A 22,440-nucleotide genomic window follows, 5' to 3' on the forward strand; every position below is an offset into this window, starting at 1 on the left:
GGCGTAATGAAATGATATAAATTATCATAATGGAAACTGTTTTAATTGAAAATATATTCGCTCATAATAGATTATATTATTTAAATATATACACATTTAAACGTCTAATCAATTAAATTTATCTTTAAGTAAACCTAAATTTGTTTTTTAATTTTCTTCAAAGTCCAAACAAAAATAGAAATTTCCTATTTAAAAAACTGATTTTCATTTACCATTGTTAATAACGAAATTAATTTCAGTAAGACATTGGTATTTGCCGGTTCGTGGAGGTACGGAGGCGCTTCGCAAACACAAATATTGTCGCAGCCACGGATTTGTTTAATTTGACACGGCGTCGCGCTGTCTTTGCCACAGATTAATCAATTATTGAAATAAAAAGTATTTTAAGTTTTATTTTCTATCTCACAAAAAAATTTTTGTTTAAGACTAGATAAATTAATGTGATTTTTTGCTCTGAATAAAGTGGAACTTTGTCGCTGGTACAAACAACTGTCAAACATATTAGATATCAAGCCGTAATAATTTTTAATTTGTTAGTAACATTGAGTGCACGCAGCAAGTACCATCAAATATTTATTTATTTATTTGTTTACACTTTGTTGCAGTATAATATAAAAATTTAACATAACAACATGTAAAGGAAAGGCAACTGGCAATCACTGTGAGGAAAGAAGAAAAAAATGTATTAAATTAGATAGACAAGAAGTGCAAAAATACATATATATTACATATAGTTATTAAGAAGAAAAAAAAGAAACTAAACAGAAACAAAAGACAAACGAAACTAATAAAGGATACATAAAAAAAATGTTTAATCATTATTCTTTAATAAAGTCAGAGATTGGCCTAAAACCTTTTTTTGATATATCAAATGCGGAATCAGTTAAAAATCGATCTTATTGTAGGTTTTTGAATTAGTATAATATAAAAAAAATAAGTATAAAGAATCTTGTTGATGTTTTTACGTTGCGTTTCTGTTTTTTAATCTATGTTGGGTTGCGGGCACAGATAAGCTAGCCAAATAGAGAGGTAATCTTGGCGCTAGTTTTATGAGTTTATTATTGCTGGGGTAAACGACCCACTCTATTTGGTCGTGTTGGATTTGCTTAGCGTTATCTTATAAAACCTCTTTGTTAATTCGTCCGGTAATCCATTAATTATCAGTATTTGATTAGGTTCTTCCCAGCTTATTTTAGATATATCTATCGACATGTTAGATTAATAAAATGTATTCTTAATATTTTATAAAAATCGTAAAAACAACTAAATCAGTTTCATAAGTCTGGTTTAAATAAAGCACTAATAAAGTTCATCACAGCGTAAACATGTTTTAGGGACATACATAAATAGAGAGACTTATTATAGATAATTATAATAACTGTTATGTTAAAAATGCTCTAAGAAAATGCTGCTGAAATATCCATTTCCAAGGTTAGATTTTGTATTAAATATACAATACAATACAAACAACTACATTCCTATAGTCCATATTCAATTTAAAGCTATTTCTAACATATTAATTGAAGAATACATATTGCAAAATATTTACGAAATCATAAATATGTTTAAGAATTATTTGACTACAATATTAGATAAATGTCGTACAAGTACAATTCAAGTAAAATCCAATAAGATTTCGTTTACAAATATTCAGTGTATTTATTTATTGATGTCATTCCTTTGTTCTTCTTCCGATAAAATATTTGTCTTTTTATGTAAATGTGCCAGCCTTGTTTATTTTGGATTGCGGCTATTTGCCTGATCTTGAATATATTACTCGAGAAATCGAATTCTTTATATTATTTGTATTTTTATTGTATTTTTTAAATAGCTTAGGTGAACAGCTTGCTAGCCAGTGGATTCTGAAATGTGTATTTATTAAATGTTAGGAGTATAGTATATGTAGTGTATGTATTAGCACTAGATAACCATTTTTTTTAATTTAGACTCATTAGAATGTCGGCGAAGTCAGCAAGACTTATTATTTTTGCACGATATTCTAAATGGGCGCATAGATATTTGGTGTCGTTAATTTCTCTAAGAAGGAGGGACCACCGTATGTGACAAGATACTCACAATTGTTCCATGTCATATTAACACGAATTACCTGCATAATACTATGAAACTAATTATGATAATGTTGATATTTTCCACCTCACCAAAGAGGTTTGAAGAGGCGGGAGGATTTTGATTTTTCTTTGAAATAATAAGTATTAATTGTCGTTTGTTAATTGTAAAATTTTTGTTTTGTTGAATTTTTCTTTATTTTTGTATATTAATGTACTTACTTATGTTTTCTGTTTCATATATTTATTGTTTATCTATGTAATCTGTTTTAGCTTTGCATATTGTCAAAGTGTTTTGTTTCATAATATGTTTGTTAGCTGTAAGATTACTAATAAATAAATAAACATACGAATAGAATACGAAACATAAAAATAGTTAAATATAAATATATCGATAAGTACATGGAGGTACCTCCAAAACTAGGTATAATGTTATTGAGTAGCTAGGCGCGACTTCTTGATCGGGTTCGATTCCCGGTGGAGGAGAGATTATAATACCATTGTTATTTCTTCTCTGGCAGGTATAGTTTTCTATAGTACATATTATACTAGTGTAGTAGCGCATGTAACAAATGAGTGTATTGTACTAATTGGAGCAGATTGGCCTAGTGACTTCAGCGTGTGACTCTCATCCCTGACGTCGTAGTTTCGATTCCCGGCTGTACACCAATAGACTTTCTATCTATGTGCGCATTGAACAATCGCTTGTACGCTGCAGAAAAACATCGTAAGGAAACCAGCATGCCTTATATCTAAAATGTCGACAGTGTGTGACAGGCCTATGTGTCTGACCACCTACTTGTCTATTAGAAAAAACAAATGATTGTGAGACAAAAATACAGAAATCTAAGGCCCAGATCGAAAAAAATTTAGCGCCACTGATTTTATAATTAATTTAGATTGAATAGTACACATTATAATAAAATTAATTAAACCTGTTTTCCTTGATCTAAAACTATTGTTTAATTTTAACATACAAAACTAAACAGAATAAATCACCCGTTAGTGTTACGCGGTTGATACCGTGAACAAACATACACACATTCTTTCTATCGATAGCAAACATTTGACGTTGCTCAGCTCAGCTCATTTACAAATATTGTGGTCTCGTTAAATCAGCCGATAGACGAGCGTTCTTAAAGCGTATATTACCAGCTTGTAACTATTTTATTTTGAAACACTTTATTATATACTACTACTTACATATCGCTTCAATGAGAAGAGGCAGTTGTCAGGAAGTTTAGTTTAAATATCAAGACTTTATGGGGCAGTGTTGGCCTAGTGGCTTCAGCGTGCGACTCTCATACCTGAGGTCGTAGGTTCGATCCCGGCTGTGCATCAATGGACTTTCTTTCTATGTGCGCATTTAACATTCGCTCGAACAGTGAAAGAAAACATCGTAAGGAAACCGGCTTGCTTCAAACCCAAAAAGTCAGGCACAGGAGGCTGATCACCTACTTGCCTATTAGAGTGACAAATAGTCATGAAACAGATACAGATATCTGACGCCCAGACCTAAATAGGTTGTAGCGCCACTGATTTTATTTTATTTTATTTATGATATGACCAACCCCTTTTGGATAAAGTCCTCCGCCTGAACTTTGCCTTTGAATTGTTCTTTGCTTGCATTTTAGAATAAAATAGCTACAATATTCTACGTCATGCTTCTTTTGCATGCTCTACTGCAAATATAGCTTATAATTTTTGTCATACGTATGCTTAGTCCAACATACCGATATATCGCAGCGTTTCACCCGCGCGTTTGTATCAGTACATTCGTTAAAGCGTTAAGACTGTAATGTGAATTCCAGCTTTCTTTATCACTTCCTTGTAACCGTTAAGTTTTACGCTGTCAAATATGCTTATGAACCTTTGTTACACCAATGGGTTTACCTTGTCTTGAATAAATAATCGATTTCTTTTTCTAATACCATGAATTGACGGTATAATCGGATTAAAACATGCGTCATTTCTTATTAAGCTCAGAAAACAGCAATCAGATACTTAAGTAGATTTATTTATTTAAAATTCGTTGCATTATAATAAAAACAAAAAAATAACTTAAAAGATATGAAATGGGCGGCCTTATCGCGAATAAGCTATCTCTTCCAGGCAACCAACAGTAAAGAAAAAATACTAAGGGTAAAATTACAAGTAACACTGAAAAATTATACAATTACCAAACTGATAGAACTGTTTGGAGGGGCTATGTATGTATGTAGTATGTTGTGTGGACTCAGTTTTCGTACTTAGACAACCATTTATTCCGTTGTGCGTTAAGTTCTGGCTAATTAAGCCAGACTAGCTCCTTCCAGAACTTTCCTAGGCACTTCACAGTCTTCACGGAGCGAGTATGCTCACTCACCTCACTGCTCCGAGTATTTCTGTTCGTTCACACAGCCACGCATTCCAGCCCTGCGATTCTGTAACTCACATGATAAACAATAAACTACAAGCTCCCACCTTTTCAGAATGCCAAATCATAAAATGACTGCTTCACGACTGATTTGAGAGCGACCGCCGATGCGAAAACCGCTGTGTGAGTTCAAAATGTGAGTTACAGAATCGCAAGGCACGACTACGTGGGTGACTGATTCCACTGCGCTGAAACAGCCTCTGCACAGGGACTATCTGTCGCGGGCCAAAGACAAAGATATGTTTATTAAGAAAACAGTGGCCCGTAGATGTCCGTAAGGGAGGGGTTTACAAAAATAAATAGCAAATACATTTTACCTTCACTTACGACACGACAGATGTCTAATACATCTAAAGAAATATCTTATATATGTATTTATTTAAAAAAATGTTCACCTTAACTATGATTACATATATTTTAGTCGTAGCAGCCATCTTTAAAAATGCAATTTTGTTTTTAGTAGCCAGGCGTGATTTACTTTAGCTTGCATCTGAACCTTCTATCTGGTAGAGTGCTAGCGAATTGGCTTAATTTATTTTTAAAAAAATTGAGTGGCATATTTCGATATTATGGTTAATAATTGTTTTTTCGCTCAAAGCCCCATTACTGGTACGTCGTTGATTTGATCCAGGTAAGTACGCCAATACGCTTCTACTTCATTCTTTCAACATTGCCCAGCACATAAGCAATAAGCATTACGTTTCGTATCCTTCTGAATTACGTCCTATTTAAAACAAACTGCTCGGTATCTCAGTATAAACTATTATTCGAAAGCTACATTCTAGAAACAGAGTTTAAACAATTAATACAATTTACTTAAAATACCTTAAAGCCAACCCATTTAGCACGGCCTATTTCTCACTAGAGAATAGTTGGCTCGTATTCTCCAACTAGCGAATTATTTATTCCTTATTTATTTGTGACCTCACTTATTTGGGGACTTATTTACGAGCGCTCCGCTCGCTATAATGTTGTTTTGCTCCACTTATATAAATTCTAGCCTTGGCAGGGATTCTTGTAAATTTCTTTATATTGTATTAACAAGGCAAAAGAATTGTTGGAAATAAGCTCACATTATTTCCAAAGTCTCCTACAATTAACTATAAAAAATACGATAAGCCAATGGCGAAGAGCCATTGCCAGCCCTTAATTTTTGATGTCATTTATTCTGTCAGCTTATTGTCAATAGGTGTCATAAATATATAAGTAACTAGCTGACCCGGCAAACGTTGTTTTGCCATGTATATTATTTCTAGAAAACATTTACATTTTTCGTTCAATAAATATAAGTATCTACTATAATAAAAAAATAGGGGTTGATCATAGAGGAGTGAAAATTAAGGGTTGTATGTATTTTTGTATACTGTATCATAAAAAAATAAAACAAGAAATTTTGTCTAAAACATAATAAAAAACAATTTAGGTGTGGACCACCCTTAACATTCAGGGGGTTGAAAACTAGATGTCCGATTCGCAGACCTAACCGATATGCACACAAAATTTCACAAACATCGGTCGAGCCATTTCAGACTTTAATTACGAACACCGTGACACGAGAATTTTATATATTACGAGTATATGTTATTTAGAATGTAAAAACACAGGTAGAAAAATACTTCAATTTTTTAAACATTCACGCCAATTTCCCGAAGGGGTAGGTAGAGACCACAGATCTCCACTAGCTACGGTCCTAACATACCTTACTCGCTTCATTCACTTTATACTCGTCGGTTATGAGGACTTTTGACATTTGCCTTCTTTAGTACGTCCTGAATTTGGTTCAGGTATGTACGACATGGCCTACCCGGACATTACCATCCACAATTTCCTTGTATATCCTAATCGTGAGCCGCTTCTCATTCATCCTATCTACATGGCGGTGGGCCATAACCTAAGCATGCTATTCGTATGCGTATAAAAAAACTTAAAATATTAAAAGCAATGTATGTGGGTTGGTCTTATAAAGTCAATAAACCTAAAACAATTTAGTAATGCTGTATATTGTCAAAGATAAGCCAAGCTAAGCCTGCAATAACAGCATACCGGTCTAAGCATAACCGCAAATATTTTCATTATAACACATACGGAGGTTCTATAATATTTAGTGTGCAACGATGCCTAGAATCTTGATATTATTAATACAAATTCCTTTGAGGTCGTTTATTCCTGTACCAACTTAAACTATTATTTTAACTTCGAAGATTTTTCTTGTCGCATTGAGAATTTTTTTGCATTTACAGGTTATTTATGCAGAAAGGTTGTAGGCTAGGTATATGACATGTTGCCGAGCATTTATCTTCATAATCATATGAGGAGCTTTATTCCTTAAAACTAAATCACACTCGCCTGACTTACTGTACCTTAGTTCGTCTCTTTCTGACAAAATTAATAACAGGATTTTTGAAGTTATACTTCTTTAGGCGCGGTATGAAAAATTGATAAGAGTCAAATTTTACGATGCGCGCGCACCGTGACACAAAATTATCAGAATGAAGTAGGTGGCATGAAAATCGATAATAACTATGATCAAGTTGTATATTCTAGTATTTTTATATTTAGAACACGTGTTTCGTAACAGTACAACTAAACAGTGTGAATAAATAAATTTTATTTTGGTGTTTTTATTATATCAATTTCATATACGACGGTGATAGTATTTACTAATAATAATTTTATTGATTAATTTTAATATTTGTCGTTAATCACTACTGCATTTTAGTTATTTTTTTCCATACGCCAAAGAAGTATAACTTCTAACGCGTGTGTATACTCTTTTTTTTTACAATGTTATTATTATGAAGATAAACTTTCTACACAATTATTTTTTCTGAATCACCTATAATTCACGATTAATAAGGACTAATTATCTCTTATCGGTTAATGGCTCTTCCGCCTCTAAACCGGATGCTACTTCAGTTATTATTCGAGTTAATTATTTAGTACCTAATCGCACTAGGCGTAAATTAATATTTCGTGAGGTCTATTCATGCAAAATGCCACGAAAGTGATTGGTGCAAAGGATATAAACGTTTGAGGTGATTATAAATAAGACTTTACGGTAAACTTAATATAAGGGTTACGCTTAGATTAAAAAAAATAATTAAATAGCATAATGTGTAATATAGGTTTATTTCCTTGTATTTATCTACAAAAATGTAATTATAAGATTGGTAAAGAAAAATACACTCACAGACAGAGACAGCAGGTCTCTGCGATCCAAAATGTGTCAATACAATTGGAGGTCAATGCCTTCGATAGACAAACTTCTAGCGCTCTCGCCCTTTCCCACCTTCCGCCAATTGGTGGCTGTCAGGGCATTAGACTACGTTGGCTGGGGCCCCATGAGCACATTGGCCTAGCTCGCACGGCGAAGGAAGATAAACCTGAGCCGGTCTACTGGTAGGAGACCAGTAGGTCGGCCTAGGTACTGCTGGCTCGACAGAGGGGTGAAGGACCTGCTCCGAATGTAAAACAAATACAGAATGGAAATACATTAAATTTATAATAACCATCATTATAACCTATATATATAGAAATGAAACCCGTTTTCCGTTGTCACGACATAACATGAAAACGGCTTGACCGATTTGTCTCATTCTTTTTTTATAATATTCCTTGAAGTACGAGGATGGTTCTTACGGAGGGAAAAATTAAAAAAAAAAATGAGAGAAAAAGTCTAAAAGCAACACTTTTCTATATTCCCATACAAATATTCGTAATAATATTTAAAGGCAATTTGAACTTTAATACCATATCATAAAGTTCAAGTGTTAGTGGAGGGGTTCCGGGAAGGTAAATTTTTATTTTTTGACATAATGTATTTGTTGTCTTATCAACTTTCTTTTTTTATCTTACTAGCTAGACCGGTGTCCCGAATAGCAGAATAAGTATTTAAAAAGAATAAAGAATCGACTGTTAGGCGGTACGATGTTCGCCAGGCCAGCTAGTATCAAATAAAATTACTAAGTAAAGAAGGAACCATCTGTGTAAACGATTCGTTTATTATTTACTATTTAATGATTTTATATCAAGCGTTGGTGGTGTAATGGTCAGCATAGTTGCCTTCCAAGCAGTTGATCCGGGTTCGATTCCCGGCCTACGCACACTTTTATTAAATTGTTTTTGTAAACTGCGCTATTTTTATTCAGGAATTTCTTCAAATTCGTTTCAAAGAAAACTTTAGCCGTTTGCTTTATTATGGTATAGAAGATAAAAAGACAGACACATATGAATAATATATGTTAATATTCTAAGCGGTCCTAAGAATTTTACCAAATATTAAATGCTAATATAGTGCTTTACACATTTGTATGAAAATTTTAGTATTACGCCAGTAGTAGTTAGTATAATGCCGGGGCAGTTAAATCTTCTATTCAAATATTTTTCGCATACGTAGGCGATTTACAGTGCTTATGGTGAATCTTATTAGAGGCGAAACTGTCGCAAGCGCAGAGTACGCAGTTGCATTATACAGTGAAACCTGGTTAAGTGAGACATCAAGGGACCTGCAATGTCGTTTCACTTATAGAGGTATTCCACTTACCCAGTGTCTCAGATATACAGGCATAAATAAATATCTGTCTCATTTACAGAGGGTTCCATTAAAAATTATGAATATCGAGCCTTCGCGCGAAATCTTGTGCCTTTTCTTTAATCATCGGTCCACTTACCGGAACGTTTTTGTTACGAAGTTGCTTGACCCATGTTAGCAAACACTGTCCAAGTTCAGGATATTCTGATAAACGTACACGTTTTAGTTTTCCTTGTCCTTCAGAACATTGTGATTCAATTTTATGTTTACTCTGAATTATTCTACAAAGAGAAGATTTTGGTGTCTTCCCACTTTCATAAACGGATATTAACTTCAGTTTTTCACGTAATGATAACGATTGTAGCTTTCGTTTTGGCATTTTTCAAATAAACATCTGTATGAAAGCGAAACTAAAACTGAAGGTAACTGAAGCTCAAAATTACTTACGTACTTGGAATTACGTGTGGAATTTGTGGGTAGAATAAGAATGAGTAAACAAACAATGTTATCTCAGTTACAGAGGTTTATGCATATAAAATTTACTCGCTGTCTCAGTTATAGAGGTAACTATGATGATAAATCGAAAGAACAAATCCCAGATATAGAGGCTTACATCGTCCCACTAACAGAGGTAATTCAGTGCCAAAGTGTTGGGACCTCAACATGAGTTCCAGTTATGGAGGTTTCTCACTTATCCAGGTCCCACTTAACCAAGTTTCACTGTATTACCTAGTATATATAACTCGAACAGACAAATTATTTTTTCTCACTTGCGTTGCAATGGCCGCATTTCCTAGATCTTTCACCTTATGAGATTAGGCGCTGTTGCACTGTGATAAATTCCACTAGACGTTTAAGCTGTGTTCTTTCAAAGTGACGGTTAACGACGTTTACGTACGGACTGCCCATGGGCAGATGAATCTCGATAACCCGTTTACTTACTTTAATAATTACCATGCAAAGAACCGCTATAGAACGCATGAAACAACCAATGGTGTTTGTACAACTGTATTACAATCATCGCATGCCAGCATAATTATATCTGATCCTTTTGTTTGATTAGATATAACTTGAATTGTTACTCCTGGGTAACTCGATATATAATTTAGGTATCCTTTGAGTAACGCTACGCGCGGGTGATATAACACGCCGTTGAACATGATTACGTTCGAGTGGGAGCGTGAAATATAAATATTAATTTTATCATTGCTTATATGACTCAAGAATAATTGAGATACTGCTGAATTTTTAAAATTGTTTTTCCTAAACACAAACACTTAATCTATGTTTTTTTTTATTGTAGATTTGTGTTTAGAAAAAGATTACTTTTTTTTTTTGATATCCGAGGTGGAAAGCATTTGCGCATCCCCTGAACAGGGGTATGTGGGACTCGACCCACGCCAAAATCTCTGCTATTCAGAGACTGGGTGAGCAATACCCACTAAAACCACCTCGAGTAGTTCCGACAAAGCCGCGTTACAGAGGCTCCGGGGTCGCTGTCGCATTCTACCTCGCATTCTGTCGAACCTCCGGTGCAGTATACACTACATAGGAGGTAGGAGATGGGCATATTTACTCCCCGTCTTCTACCCCTAGGATTCGTCCTAAAGCGCTCCCTCTCTCGTTCTGCTGTCTCCTTCTGTAGCACGACATGCTCACATAAGGATACCACTGCATTCCATACCTCGTCACTGCCGACCATTTTTTGTACAACACAAGGAGAAAAAGATTACCTACAATTTATCTAAATCATTACCATGTTCATCAAAACCAACTAGAACTAAGAAGAGAAAACATAATACCATTTGCATTAATTAAAATCGACATTTTTAATAATACCTTAGATATAATCTTGTACAATAGCTAACCTTTGCTAATAAAACTTTTCCTGGATCTGTGTTGAATACGAAATGCTTAATAAATATTGTATATTGTTACAGGTACGCAGTACAGTCAAAGGAGTCGGTAAAGTTATTTCAACGAGTTTAAGATGTTATTTTTAGTACAATTAAGCCAGAGTATTATTATTTATTTATTTATCATTGTTAATTGTTTCTAGTTAATAGGCATGGAAGGCATATTCATTATTTGCATATACCGATATTAAAAAAAAAAATTATATCCGAGTTTGAAGTTTAACGTTAGCCGTTCTTTAGTTTGATTTTCAAAAATGGTTTTGTTTTATCATATTGTTACGAGCTAGGGGATCGGATAGAAAACGCCATAGATTTCTTCAAGGGTTTATTTCTAAATAAATTAACGAGGAATTTGTTAACACTGAAAACTGGAAATTACGCACAAAAATTCACTAAATACACACACAAAATACTGTCACTAATTACTTTAATTACACACACTTCACACAGTACTTTATCGCTGGTCTTCACTATATTCGCACTTTTTCACTTCGGTGTTTCTCTCGTGATATCGCATTCAAAACTGAACTAACTGGTCGCGTTTCGCCTCGCTAATATATCCCTGGGAATAGTCTTGAACGATGTTCGAGAACTCTCTATGCGGAAGCGCTACTGAGTAGCGATCGCACAATTCTAGAACGTGCGTACTCGCTATCTCTCTCGCACATTGCTCCGTCCTTGTCGTACGGTGTTCTAGAGTGCTCGGTCTAGCTTCGAGAAGGTTCCGATCTTCCGTCTCTCTCTCGTATCATTCCGTCCTTGTCCCACACCTAGGAAATTCAGTCTAGAATATTCCATCATCAAAGGGGTATAACCAGGCCTGCAAACGCCTGAAAACGGGTTTCCTGAAAAGTGTACCACTCGACTACACTTGTTCTGAAACGGCCTGAAAATGTTTGTAATGTTTCAGCCTCCTGAAAACTAGGGTAAAATTCTGTAAATATTACATTTTATAACTGAAATCAGTTATACAAAATTCACTTACGGAAATCTAGTTTTTATTATGAACTCTTGAAGCTTCTGACCTACTTACCTCACTTTATTATTAAAGAGTACTGAAATTTTTGAATCCTTTGGTGGTTTGAATCGCTCCGTTAAAATCTCAGATGTTATAAATATTTAAGAGATTGCTCTAACGCAAGCACTGAACTTTTATTAATATTTCTAAGAGGTCTTAAATATATTTCAGTTATTTTAGTGTCTTATCTTGTTTTTTATGATCTAGTGACTTAGAATGTGCCAAAATTTGATAATAATTTATTTGCAAGAATATGGTACAAAAATTGTATGGTGGTGGTTCTGCCACATATAATGGCGTGCAAATTAATCTTAAAAGGAATTTTAGATAGAACTTACATACATTATGAGTCATATCATTACAGTCAATTCTAATATTACTTGTAGTGATAAAATATCACATTATTAAAATATATTATTACGTTATTAAATTAATATTTATTATAATGTTTCACGCATATAATAATTAATACCGCTTCTTTTATTAATAATGACTACTTCACTTACTAACAACATAACTTTGAAGCTGTTAAATTCTATGAGCATTTTTCTGAGATCGTCGATTTATTTATTTGGCTGAAACAGACATTTCCTTTAAAACAATGAAACAGACTCAGAAACATCTCTGGCCCAAACTCAACTGTGAAGTTATAGGACTTTAATAGTAAAAACCGCTAATTTCAAGAGTACATTATTCATTTTGTCAAGAAACACAGAAAAATATTGCATGGGTTACAATGAGTGAGCCTAAACACGAACAATAATTTACGAGTGTAAGAAATGCCAAATAAACATAACGTATAGCGCAATAAAACCTATAAAGCTTATTTCCTAATTAAAAGAATAAATGTTATAGTAAAAATTATTATATTAAGAAAATACTTGAACCTGCAAATATCAGAACAAGCATTACGTATTCACTTCTCCTTCAGTAACAATCTTCATTCCCGAATGTCCTGTTGCCACACTTCCTCCACTTCTCAGAAACCTTTAGCGCCTAAGGGTAATACCTGTGCCTAAATTTGATTGGTCAGTAGTGGTCTCAGTCATGTCTAGGCCTTCAGGTCTGATGCCCTCCACTTTTCTGCTCACATAGTCGAAAGCGGACAAAATTGAAATATAGCAATTTGTGATTTTAAATTCCAAGGCAGTATTTACGTATTAAGTTGTTCCTATTAACACACTTTATTTACTGTTTCTGTATGATTTGACTGCCTCGTTGGTTTAGGTGTTTCGTTCGACACGGATATTTAAAATTTAAGTCCTGGTTCAAATCCTGGTAGGGACTGAAAAATATGAATAATAATTGGCGGTGTTTAAATGTGATATCTCAGCTTTACGGATTTCCACGAAAGTTGTCAATCGACATCCGGATATTATTGCATCGCTTAGAATATTCTAGAGTTATGTTGTGAATAGGGTGTATCTCCTACGTAAATGGCCACACTCGATAGAGATTATTCGCCGTAGTTGAATCGGTATTGAGAATATTATCAATATTGTATTGTTAAGTTTCTTGAAGAATTGTACTTATCCAACCGTTCACGCTAAATGAGAATTCCACACCGACGATTTCTGGAATAACGTTAATAAAGATTCGGCGCACGAGTGCATAGCATAGGTGCATGGTATTTATAGTGTGAATTGATTAGTTTACGAGCCATTTACACTGGCTTATCTGATCGTGTGGGCGTGTGATCTTATCACTCACGCTATTAGGACGTTACTCTGGCAAGAGCTAGCATGCGCTATAGTTAAAATTTATATATCATTGACAGATGAATTATAATTTGTGAATAGAATTTCTGTCATAATAGGTCCGTAGGCTAAATCTGAGTCGAAACTTCCATATGTCATAATGAGATTTAAACGATGTACACATATTAAGAAAAAAAGGCTATGAAAAGAATATGTATGAAATTTCTAATGTTTTATATAGTTTACATTATATAGTTAACATCCCTTACCGGCATCGCACCGCTCTCATACGTCCCGGCTGACTTGCAAGCTCTATAAAAATGTTTTACTATTTTTGTAATGTATAAAACATTACGTGGACCAAACAAGTCATGGCTCATCTGATGGCAATAGCTCCTACTATCCACGGACATTGTCAGGTCAACGGCAAGAATTTATAAATTAAACAACATAAATCATAAATTAAAGCTGCATAGGAAAATGCATTTGTTAATATTAATGTCAGTTTGCACTTATTATGTAAATTATGCAAGTTTCTAAGGCATGCAAATGTATGTGTGCCTCTACATATATTATGACATAAAAATAGATGTGCTGACATTTCGAATCAAGTAAAAATATTGTGAAAGAGAAAAATCCACATTTAATTTGTTCATTTATTGAAAGCTTATTTATTATGAAAGCGAGACAAGTAGCAATTTTGCCTTTAATTAATTATTAATGATACTCAGACTAGAATTGCTGTATTTTAAATAATAATAATGTAAAAATTAACAAATTGAAAAGCACACAAATGTAGAGAATTTACAATTTTCTTAACCTACATAGTAATAATAATAATAAATATGAAAAATATATAAATAGATAACTAAAATAACTTATAAAACTTTGGTACCTTTATTGCTGGCAGCACTTTCTCGCTGTATTGCGATACTTACTCGTTGAGCGATCAAAGCACCAGCCTTGGGTTCACCGGTAATGTTTATCTGGCGCTAACATAACTCTTTAATTAGTGAACCTCTCGGCCAAAGAGTCTCTACTGCAATAGGAACTAAAACAAAGTTTGATTAAAGACTCTAATATTTTTTTCCGTTTAAATTAAATTACAATATTGTTTTATTAACACACGCGTTGTAATTCACAAAACTGTTTCTACATTTAAATATGTATATATATATCCGAGCTTATAGTATGACAAGAGCTTTATCTAATCAGAGGCTACTATCAGGCTATATACAATCAGTGGGCGTTCCAAACGCGCTGTTTGTAGCGGCTTGTAACCGCTTTGTATGTATATAGCCTTATCTAGAGACATTTCGTTTAATTAATTGTTTTCGATCGCATCAATTATACTCAGATAAAATGTTTATGAAGTGATTTATTGAATGAAGTTTTATTTTATTGGATTTCAATTCTGTTTTGCTTATTAAATGCCGTTTCTCACACAAACCGTATTCTAGATATCCGCAAGGTATCGGAATCTAGATTTTAATTCAAGGTATTTTCAATAAAACGAGTTATTCAATTTCACCTGATATCGGAAGATATTGCGGCAGAAATATTCGCAATATCGGTTTATTGCATGTACTTCTGGGCCAGTACTAGATAGAAGGAAAGTATGCCAAGAGCCCTTGACAACATTATTATTGTCTAGGTTAAGTAAAGTAATACAGAAAGCATGGTCGTGGGTTTGATTGGTACATACAGGCAATATATTGATTTCACAAATTAATTCAATGAGGTAGTCGAAATTCATTCTGGTGTTCCCCAAGGATCCCATTTAAGACCATTACTCTTTTTTAATATTTGTTACAAAGTTCACATAAAGCATTGTAAAGCATCTGTCTTCGCTGTTAATTTAAGAATTTATTATGTTATTTGGTAACTCTGGCTCTAATGCTACTCTTGTTAAATGTGACCGTAATGGTATAAAAGATTGGTGCTTATTAAATGGTATGATCCTTAATATCAACAAGTGCAATTAAATAAACAAGAAAAACAACTGCTTGTTACTGTGTATGAGCTTGAAGGAGGTTCAGGAGATTCGTGTCTTGGGTGTAATTATTAATAGAAAATTAACATTTATATCTCAAGTTAATAGTCACCACATCCGCTCGGATTTCTTAAAGAAGGAATATAGATTGTTTTGGCTGTAAAACTAAAAGAATTTTGAATAACGCGCAGTCTTATTGAATACGGTAACATTATATGTGATCCATTCGCAACGCATTGAGAGCATTCAAAGATAATTTACTCGACACCTTGCATTCATTAGTACAGGATTTTCTCATAAACACCCGTACCATCAGCGTCTTAAGAAATTTAATATGTCACTGTACGATCGGAGGTCTCTAGCCGGTGTTAAGTTCTTATACAAATTGCTAAATGGTCAAATATAGAACAATGACCCCTTACGGGACATTAACATTGTCGTCCCTTATTCATTCCCAAGGTTTAAAAAAAACAGAATTTTCTGAATTCCGTCTGTAAAAGCCAACCTAGTTCAGTTCGAGTTCTTCGCGAATATAACTGATTAAATAATAACTATTTATCCGGACCTATGTATTCGGTAGTGGATTGATCAATTTTAAAAAAAGCACTGTTAGATGCCTATCTCGCAGTTTTGCTGGCTTTTTGCTATTTTAAATAACTACTTAATTAAGTAAAATAGCAAAACGCCACTTAATTACTAGTATATTTATATTTTTAGTAACATTTATGTTTACCAAAATTGTCCTATATATTAGAAGCTTTTAATAGATGACTTGTAACATATACTGTAGATATAGCATTTTGTATGATATGATGAACTTCAATAAATAAATAAAGCACTCAGTATTCTATTTCGCATATACGTATAGATTTGTAAAGTATGGGCGAAGATGTCACTTATGCACAGCGACAAACTGTCGACGACAGACTAGAACAAACTTTACGATATATCAGTACGATAATGACGTCAATTTTCCTTTCAATTTGTACTACATGAATTCAAACGATATATGTTCATGGTTCTGATTAGTAAATACGCCAACGTGCTCACGCTAACGATTTTACACCCTTTAAAGCTGTTTGCCATTGTATAGACAAAGCTCATAACCGCACAATTCTCTTGAACACTTTCCGCGTAGCTTCGCTGTAGAATATTAGCAGGCATTTTTAAAATCGCTGGTATCCACTAGCACCCTTTCAGCGGGTAAACGACTCTAGGTGCGGCGGAATCGCGGTAATAACATTCAATCTACTAAGAGCTATCAAATTATGTGGAGCAAGTGATGAGCGAGAGCGAACCAATATTTTAAAAGAAATCGATATTTTTTCACAGCGTTACAGTATATATATATACTCGTAATATGCACTAAGTACTACAAATGCGACTCTAAAGACAAAAGGGATCACAATATTTTATTTTTAATATGTACCTACATAAGTGAATACAATATGTACCTACTTCATTTTATATTATTACCCTTACCATAGTTGCGATTGTAAGTTCATTGAATAAAAACTAAAAAAAAAAAAGGGTGCGTGTACTTATGTACGCGCGTAAGAAGTTTTACTTCTTTGGCATTATTAAAAATAGTTTTTGATTGCATGCAAATAATTAATTACAATTAAATAATCAAAGCCTGGTAAAGGAGTCATTATAGTCAATAAAGTTCAGTTTACATTTGAAAAATTAAATAAATAAATATTTATTATTATTCTCTTACATTAAGTGTAACATAAATTATATTATTATTCGAATGTTACTTCTAAATTATGTCCAATGCCGTAGCATCTTCCGTGGGCAACTTTATTCTGTTAATTTTAAAAATTTTTAATTCTGTAAAATTTCACTCTCATCAATTTTTCATAACGCGCCTAAAGAAGTATAACTTCAAAAAGTATTTAATATCTTAAACTTAGTGTTGGCTCAGTGGCTTAAGCGTTAGGCCTAGGGTTCTTTGTTCGAGTTACAGCGTTGCACCAATTGAATTTTATTCCTTCGTACGCGATGGATACTTCTACGATGGAGGCTAATATGTGAGGAAACTGGCATGTCAGAAGCCTGATCACCTACTTGTTTATAAAAATAAAAACCCATAGAGATTATTAAAACTATTGTTTTTAAAATCTTATAATATTTAAAGTTTTTTACAGTGATATTAATTTTTTAATTTACGTTTGACTGAGCAAATCAATAAAGGTGATTAGGATTTTACCGAATTTTTGAAAGTCTATGCCTTAGACTGCACCAAATGATGACCGGAACTCGGCGTGCAGAGTAATTTCGGTTGAATGTAATCACGGCCATACTTACATTTCTGATGTTCTGCTGTCCTAAATAGGATTTTATCTCCATTAAATCTGGTCTATTCATAGTGCTTTCCTTACTTTTTACGGCCTCTTCAATCTATTATAATATTCATATTTAAGAGAAATCTCAATTCTGCTTCTCAATTCTATAAAAGCGAAATCAAACCTTACTTGTGTTAACCTGCGTAATTAATTAGTAAAAAAAATGTAAATGCGTAAAAGTTCTAAATTAATTTAAAAGGTAAACAAAGATGGCGTTCAAACCAGAGACAAAGTAAAGATATGGAAGTGATGCGCGAGTATGTAGATCCATAGTTACATGTAGAAAGTTGTGCGCGTCAACTTGTGTGGGTCAAAGTATAACTTATATTGAAATATATATATTAAGTTAGTATGAATAAATCTAAGCACATAAGTCCATATACAAATATTCTAAATATCACATTTAATTTAAATGTGATAAGTGTCAAGATTTTAGAACAGTCTCCAATAAATATCTTTTAAGTGTTAATAAAAAAACCTGAATAATACTGCAAAACTTGAAAAATAACATCATTTTAAAGTTTTAAAAGCAAAATAAATCGACTCACCAGATTAAGAAATTCGTTTCAACAATGAAAAATTACCAACCGCCATACTATATTTTTCTTTATGACAAGCGGGATTTTATTACGAAATTCTGGGCATACCTGGGCACCAGCAACGTTCCTTTTCTTACCTATAAAAATAAGATCGTGCGAGCAGGATAAAAGGGTTTCTCTGATATAAGGTTCGGTATTTACATTTTGTTAAGATATTTGTCTCTTGTTTTTTCTAAGTCAACAGAGAGGTGGCTTAGGTTCTTAAATAAACAAGGGCTTAATAATTTCGGTACAGTTGGCAAAGTTTGGGGTGTATTTTTTATATGAAACTAGCAGACTCGGCCAAGCGTTGCTGTGGCTAAGGTTTCTGTTATATTATAAAGTAGCAATATACGTATAGGGGACCACCGTGCTTCTTTCGTGGTTATGCCATTAAGTTGTAGCTTATGTGAAACGTTGAAACTTTCAACTCAGCGCCATCTGTTAGAATGGTGACTGTTAAATAATAAAGAAATAATTTGCAATAAAATAATATTGCGGGTATAAATTAAGATGTAAGCTATTCTATCTTGTAAGTTGGATCAAACTGCACACGGTGTGCAAATTTAATTTAAAATCGGTTAAGTAGTTTAGGAGTCCATCGCGGACAAAGAACGTGACACGTGATTTATATATATTAAGATAGTGTGGGAATAAATAGTAAAAATATTATTTGAATTAAAACGTACGTGGAAAAAAATACTATGTGTGTATTATTCTAATATAAGTAGTTGTTGAGGTACAGGTAGGTTTCGAATTTAACTACGGGAATTAAGTAGTCCGTTATTTAACCGTTAGGCAAAGGCAACAGCCGATTGTAAACACGAGGCAGGGGGTCAGGAGAAGAAGGTACAGAGGATGGGAGAAATGTAATTTGTATAAAGTAAAATTTCAAGGTGGTCTTCACTGTAATAATAAAACATGTGAACATACGTATAGTATCACCTCGACGTCGAAGTGTTTTTAAGGTGCACCACCATTATATGGAACTAGCTGCCCACTGAATTATTTCCGAACCAATTCCTTAAAGGCCGGCAACGCCCTTGCGAGCCTTCTGGCATTGAGAGTGTCCATGGGCGGCGATATCACCTAACATCCGGTGAACCTCATGCCCGTTTGCTCCGTTCTATACAAATAAATTATTTATTTAGAATTAATTATTTATTCAGAATTAATTTATATTTAGAATTAATTATTTAAACCTCCCCCTCCCCTGGAGTCATTGGTCATTTCTAATACTCAATATAGAGCATACAATATTAAGTATTAGAAAATATACATCCAAGATACACTTGTGTACTATAATACCTTAGTTAGACTATTGATGGGATTGGACACTGCAATATCGCTCTGCAAAACTTTTATATTAAAATAGCATTCCGAATAGTCGTTATAAAATGAAAGGAAGGTACCAGACGTCGGATTTGATTAAGATATTTATATTATACTGGATTTAAACAGATCTTCGTTATCAATAGTATTTACCGCTTCTATTATATTCAGGTTTATCTATTCATCTATATATATAAAAATTAAACCCGTTTTCCGTTGTCACGACATAACATGAAAACGGCTTGACCAATTTTTCTGATTCTTTTTTTATAATATTCCTTGAAGTACGAGGATGGTTCTTACAGAGAGAAAACTTAAAAAAAATTGAGTAAAAAAGTCTAAAACAACACTTTTCTATTTTCCCATACAAAATATTGGTAATCATATTTAAAGGTAATTTGAACTTTAATAACATATCATAAAGTTCAAGTGTTAGTGGAGGGGTTCCGGGAAGGTAATTTTTTATTTTTTGACATAATGTATTTGTTGTATTATCAACTTTCTTTTTTTTATCTTACTAGCTAGACCGGTGCCACAATAGCAGAATAAGTTTTAAATAAATAAATAAAATAAAAATAAAGAATCGACTGTTAGGCGGTACAATGTTCGCCAGGCCAGCTAGTAATGAATAAAATAGTTTTGAAGTAAATAAGTAGTCTATATAGTTCACGCTCTTACTCACAACAGTACTTACACTCACAGTAGAGTACACACACATGTATATTTAGATAATTTAATTCAACTAAAGTGAGTCAAGTTAATTGTTTGAAACCGTCGAAAACTACTAACGCCTACACCACTCTAACTTGGCGTACATGGAAACTTACGAGTCATCACTTAGCTTCTTAATAGATGCATATTTATATAAAAGAAAGCGATTTAAATTTATGTACTTTCCGTCGTTAATACTCTGAACTCGTTTACCACGGCATAAGTAAATAAGTATGTTTTCACTGCAAGCGTTCCGCAACCATAAAGCGCGCCGTGTAAATATAAAAATCACCTGTAACATATTTCTATAGAAAACGGGTAGTTTTTTTATGGGAAATGTAATTATATCTTCCTGGTTTTATGTTAAAATAGACGTAGAAATATGCCTACTACTTTCCCGTGTATAAAGATTTTGGGTTACCTTGCAAACTTATACAACAATCATAATTTAATTTTACCAACAGATTTCTTTATTTACCTACTACCCCTAACAGCCTTTCAGGCACGCGATCAGGTAGATATGTGGCCGAAAAGCTAGACAGCAGGGGAGTGTCAAATCACCCCTTTCCTAAAAAGGGGCCTTTATTTGCTTAAACTAGGTCTCGTGGGCTTAGCTACTCAGCGTTTGAGGGACACACTAAAAACACGAAACCTTAAACTTTTTGCACTTTTTCACAACGATGGTTTGTGTAGTATTGTTTATGGTCTAAGATCCCGCTATACAACGACCTTCACCGAGATGCTTATTTAATGAAACTTATTTTATATATAATTTAATATGTCAATAAATATAATCCATATGGGTTGCCTAGCAAATTTCAGTCCAGAGTATGTTTAATTAATTTAAAAAAAAATATTTTTTTAAACATTTCACCGGTATGATTATTAGATAAATTCTATACCAATCGAAAGTATGAAGCCCATAGAATATGCAAACGTTAGGTTGTTTTTAATCAATTAATTATTTATGTGTATATTTTTTATGTGACACTAAAGTATATATACATCTTTAGTATAAAAGAAGTTTATAGTGATACATATATAATACTACCCTGATTAAAAATATTGATTGAAAAAAGTTCAAAAAATTTACTACATGCAAATTATAAAAAAAAATTTTTTTTTTAATATTAATTAAACATACTCTGGACTGAAAATTGCTAGGCAACCCATATGGATTATATTTATTGACATATTAAATTATATATAAAATAAGTTTCATTAAATAAGCATCTCGGTGAAGGTCGTTGTATAGCGGGATCTTATACTATTAAGACGCGTCGATTGATACAATTTTTAATATAAATCTGGCAATACTTACTTGCTGCCAACATATTTCACGAACTATCGTTTTTTAATAGCCTAAATCAATAAAGCATACAGTCTAAATGACGTCAATATTAGATGAATACTTTCATTTGACAGATACTCATTGAAAAGTAATGCATGCATCATGTGAATACTTCTTAATCTAATTATGTAGTCATTTTAAATTGTAATACGTTTAAACTAAATCAACAGATTACGCATCGCTAGGAACAAGACGCTCTGAAAAGAAACAAATCGCAAGTTGATTTACGTGTGTTACGTTCCAAGTTTAAAGTACACTTTTTAAATATCGATAAATAAAGGATAAAATACTTAACGATGATAAACGTTCTATAAATGTTAACGAGTGATGATAATAAATAATTGGAATTAGAATTGGATCCTAAACACTACTTTGTTTACTAATGTGTTCGGTACGTTAAACAGGCTATAAATTGTAGGCAAACGTTGTTAGTTTATAAGCGGAAGCGATTTAAAATATGGTAGGTACTGTTTTAGGTTCCTA

General features: G+C 33.2%; 1 protein-coding gene and 1 non-coding gene across 6 annotated transcripts in view; both read left to right on the forward strand.

Moving 5' to 3' along the window:
- LOC125053082 (protein madd-4) overlaps positions 1–22,440 on the forward strand; it is a 219,306-nt gene that overhangs the window by 53,356 nt on the left and 143,510 nt on the right. The window lies entirely within an intron of this gene.
- On the forward strand, positions 8,514–8,585 carry Trnag-ucc. The gene has a single exon. It is a non-coding gene; the product is annotated as a tRNA-Gly (tRNA).

This window comes from Pieris napi, chromosome 10 (assembly GCF_905475465.1).
Source record: "Pieris napi chromosome 10, ilPieNapi1.2, whole genome shotgun sequence".
NCBI classification, from domain to species: Eukaryota; Metazoa; Arthropoda; class Insecta; order Lepidoptera; family Pieridae; genus Pieris; species Pieris napi.